Raw genomic sequence first — 4,560 nt, 5'->3', positions numbered from 1 at the left:
AACCGATGAAGGGTTTATCTTAATCCACGGTTCACCGAGCAGAGACGAGCTCCTCCGCTAACGCTCCCGGACCACTCCTTTCATCGTTTATGCCCGCCACCTTCGCGCATGTAACCGATCACACTCTTTCTTTCTATCTCTCTCTTTCCTCGCCTGTTTTACCAGGAAACAGTTTTTGTTTTACTATAACCACTTGAAATTGTGTGGTTTGTAACAAGACGAAATAGCGAATATATGTACAACTGATTGTCTCGCAAAAACCGAGTTTCTAATTTCTACCTTTTCTTTTGAATCGATTAGTTTCTTCTTCCAATTGTTTTCGAGTAATTGTTACGTTTTTGCTTTAATTTTTTGCGATCTTGAATACATAATTTTCTTACCGCAACTTTGCAAAAGATGTCAATCGTGACATTTCGCGATTAAACCGGGTACGTTGCACCCGGTCGGAAAAAAAAGGGCACCAGTCTTGATCGTTCTACATCAGACCACTTCCGGAAATCACCGGATTCTGCATTCCGAAGAAAAACACTTAACGAAGTTATTGGCCGCGAGGATAGAAAAACGCGAAACGCCGGTGTGAGTTGCACAGCGGAGGAACGAGCGTTTAGAAGTAGAACGAACCGATCGATCAGTCGATAATCTCGCGCGATCGGTCGACGTTTTCCCAGAAGGTTCCTGTTTCGCGGGTGGTACAGACGAGTTGCGGCAAAAGTGCGAGAGAGGAAAAGTTTGACGAATCGATTCGAAAGGATGTCACCGAATCGAAAGTGCGGGGGGGAGAAAGGAAGGGAGGAGGGGAGGAAGCTCGTCCTGGGGATGAGCGCGAACACCTGTAACGCCATGTTCACGGGCGTCACGTGCCCCGGGTGTTGCCGTGACGAAAGTCCCGATGATCGTGCAAAAACCGTGGGCCGGCATAAAAAGTCGATCGGGCTCGCGCTGTTCGGAAATCGAGGGAAGGCGAGTTCCTCGTCGCTGAGCACGTTATGAGAAACGTTAAAGCGAAAATTTGTCGTTAGTTCGTGAGATCCGTTCGCGCGGTCGGATGACGAGCAATTCGACATAGTTCTTGCCGCGTTATAATCCTTAGTCAATCATTTAATCGCTTTTTTCTATCCCCGATCCGCGCGAAAACTTAAAACGTAAGATCGATTACGAGCGATCGCTATTTCGTTCACGTAAAACAATACGCCAAGGCTAGAATTACCTAGCTATATTTAGTTCGTCGCTCCTGCGAAGGAGGCATGATCGGCGATAACTCCCTCTTTCCGTCGACCGGTGTGTAAGTGAATCGAAAAATGTCCCATCAGCTTGTTACGTACGACCGGAGAACCACCACGGTGTACACGTTAAGTACATCCGCGGGATCGGACGCGCGTGCTCGGTTCTCTTGATCAGATACATAGTCAGCATGACTCCGCGATCCGCACCCTCGACCACCGACGGTGTCCCGCTGACTATTTATCTTGTTACATCCAAGTGATCCGATTCTAACAGGAGATCAATGACGGCCGCCGACCACCGCGGCTTCCCGGCTTCTTGTTGCGTGCGACTCCTCGCGGAAACGGATAGATGACACAAAGGGACCTCTCCGCCCGTATGAATTGAAAATGGGGAAACCGCGATTGCTTCCTTTTTTCTCACTCTTCTCTCTGAAACATTAATAAATACATTTTCAACACACTAAACACGCGAACTTAAATATATATTTAAATAAAACAAACAAAAAGAATCGTTCAATTGTAATGATGAAATCAATTAAATTGTATATCGAGACACACGCGCGCACACGTCAACAATTGCTTCGATGCGTAGATAAATGTGAATCGCATGTTCAATGTTGATTGACGAAACATTCATTGTGCGCAATTCTGACAGAAAAGCGACCAATTTAACGCGACCACCAATCGCGTAATGCCGAGAGCAATGAATCAATAATGCAGAAGCAAAACCTTTTAGAATAGCCGTATAACGTGCATACGGACACTTAAGCCCGGCTGACGGAAACACATCCGGAGCCATGTGTTACTTAATAATTGCGCGCTACGTGGTCGTCCCCGACCAAATATTTATTGCTACTTACCGGTCAGCGAATGTAAACAGGGTCGGGCCCGCTAATGGAGAACACCTAATTCCGCCTACGCGATGGTCGCCGTTGTTGTGTTTGAGGAAATTAATTCTGACTTCGGTTTTCTGATAACATCAACGTCATTCTCGTGTCGCCGGAGATATTGTTCTGAGTCATCGTATTTCTGAAATATACACGTGAGATCTGTAGTGCACGCGTACGCGGTAATAAATCGGTTCCGCGAGAGGTTTTGGTCATTTTTAATAAGATCGTTTATTTTTATTACACGGGATATTGTTCTGTTATTGTCAGATATTCGATTTATCTTCAGACAAAAAGTGTGTGATACGTCGTCATATCAACTAGTCTCGTAAGTCAATCTCCTTTAGACGCTAATCAACCGACAATTTTGGTAAAAGTATACGAGTAAGGATAATATGGATAAATGGCGTCGAAACTGTTGGGCGGAAAGCGACAAGAACCGGAACGCGTGTCAGCTCGTCATCGTCGCCGAAACGTCAGTAGGTGTTTGGTCAGGTCGCTAATGTAATATTGTTTGCGGGAGTATCGGATGTAGACAGCAAGTAACTCCGGGAGAATCGTTAAGAAAGTCTCCAAAAAAAAAAAAAAAAAAAGACTAACACGCATCGGTCGCAGCGAAATATTCCATCGCTCTTAAACGTAAAAAAATTATTGGCGACAATTTTTGTTACGGAGTGTATCTTCTAGACAACACAGCTCTCTTCTCTTATACTTCGCTAATTACATTTGCAATTGTTTTTATTTTATCGGTTTTGTGTTGTAAGCATGGAAACTTGGACATACAAACAACTTAAGCTGGTTATACAACACGATAATGTTTTCAACAATTATCTCACGTGTGTTTTATGTGAGTCGAAACTATCGAGCGCGGCGCGGCAATGTTCAGCAAGATGTAACTGTTTTGACTGCACCTGTGTCTTCGTCGTCCAATTAATACGTATACGATGTGTTTCGATTAATCGTAGACCAAGTTACACCGGCACTAATTAACTTATCGCGTTCGCGCTCGACCAGAACGCGATCGCGCCGCGACGTGGGGTCTGTATGCTCGCTGAAAGCGAATCGGGCGTATATGTGGAAATCATAAATATAGGTAATCGACCACGTGGAAACGTACACCAAGGCATAAATTGCTCGCGCATTAACGAGATCCCGTGCAGCGTTCCCTCGAGCGTTTCTCCGATTTCCAGAGGAAAGTAGCCAACACGACCGACTCGTTATCGAACATGTTCTTAACCGACGTGTCGAATCTGTACCTGCGATAATCGCAGATTTAATTATGACAACTTTGTTTGGATGCAACCGCGATATTTTTTATATCAAGTTGAGATGTTTTTTTCGACGAACGACGCACGCTACTCACGCTAACACTTACTTTCGTACGGATCGGTTTCTGTATTTTGAATATAATTTTTGCCGATCGTTTTTCGGATTCGTGAGGGATCAACAGCGTTGATCAACATCGGGCAACGGAGGATTCTCGTCACGGCAATCGCCGGACCGTTTCTTCTGTTCGCCGGTTAATGGCTCGTCCGTTTCTTTCCTATGCCGATCCGTCATTGACTTCCGGGCGTGTCCGCGGCCAAGCGTTTCGCGACGCCGTAACTCGTGCCAATCGGCGGCGGATTTGCGTGACCGTGACGCAAAAGCGCGGTGCCTCCCACTTCGTGCCGATTTTTGCAGAGCTCTCGCCGGCATTTTAATGTCTTCTCGCGGCGCACGGTGATTCAGTCGTCGTTTTCATTCTCTGTTATTGCCCCGTCGATTGGTTCATCTCTCTCTCTCGTCATCTCCTTTCTTTCTCGTCGTCGCTCTTACAGCTGCCATGGTGCTGTAAAAAAAAAAAAAAAAACGAAATGTCGCGCTAGAATCGTAACAAGAGTGCGCGCCGCGCACGCAATTAAGTTTTATCTATGTAAGTTTTATGAAATAGAAACAAATCCACGTGAACGGATTATCGATATGTGTTGTCGATTTTATGGGCATCAGTATCACTAAAAATATTATGCTTAAAAAATTATTTAAAAACATAATTTTATTGAATTGATATTATCTGTAACCGTATCTAAAAAATCAAACGTTTTTTTGCCACTTCAAAAATTGCTAATTATGGTGTAATAGAGAATTCGATAAGAAGAGTAACATCGTAAGCTGTTTAGCGAATCGAAAACTATTATTAACCATTGTACAAGAACGATTATCGGTGATTTAAATAAGAAAAGCGATCGAGCGTGAAAACCGTGATCGCGTCTGCCTCACGCGCCGAGTCGCTGACCGTTAAAAATTAAATTATTACGTATTTTATAATCGCGCGTCTAGACAATCGATTGGTCACGATCGCATAGATCAGTGACCGCCCACATGATTGAGCGGATTATGAAATGAGGCAAAAGTCGCTTTATTTCTGGACTGTATATCTTTCTCTCTCTCTCTCTCTCTCTTACTCACTC

The 4,560-nt window shown here is 44.5% G+C and overlaps 1 long non-coding RNA gene across 1 annotated transcript; it reads right to left on the bottom strand.

The window, feature by feature from the left end:
* Positions 1-815: 815 nt before the first annotated feature.
* On the bottom strand, positions 816-3,931 carry LOC109855763. Its single transcript, XR_002250332.1, has 3 exons — positions 3,486-3,931; positions 2,084-2,252; positions 816-1,652 (listed from the first exon to the last, which is right to left on the bottom strand). It is a non-coding gene; the product is annotated as an uncharacterized LOC109855763 (long non-coding RNA).
* Between the last annotated feature and the right edge of the window lie 629 nt (positions 3,932-4,560).

Source organism: Pseudomyrmex gracilis, unplaced genomic scaffold, assembly GCF_002006095.1.
Source record: "Pseudomyrmex gracilis isolate BER0280 unplaced genomic scaffold, ASM200609v1 scaffold_98, whole genome shotgun sequence".
Classification (NCBI taxonomy): Eukaryota; Metazoa; Arthropoda; class Insecta; order Hymenoptera; family Formicidae; genus Pseudomyrmex; species Pseudomyrmex gracilis.
This window is presented reverse-complemented; position numbering and strand designations above follow the sequence as displayed.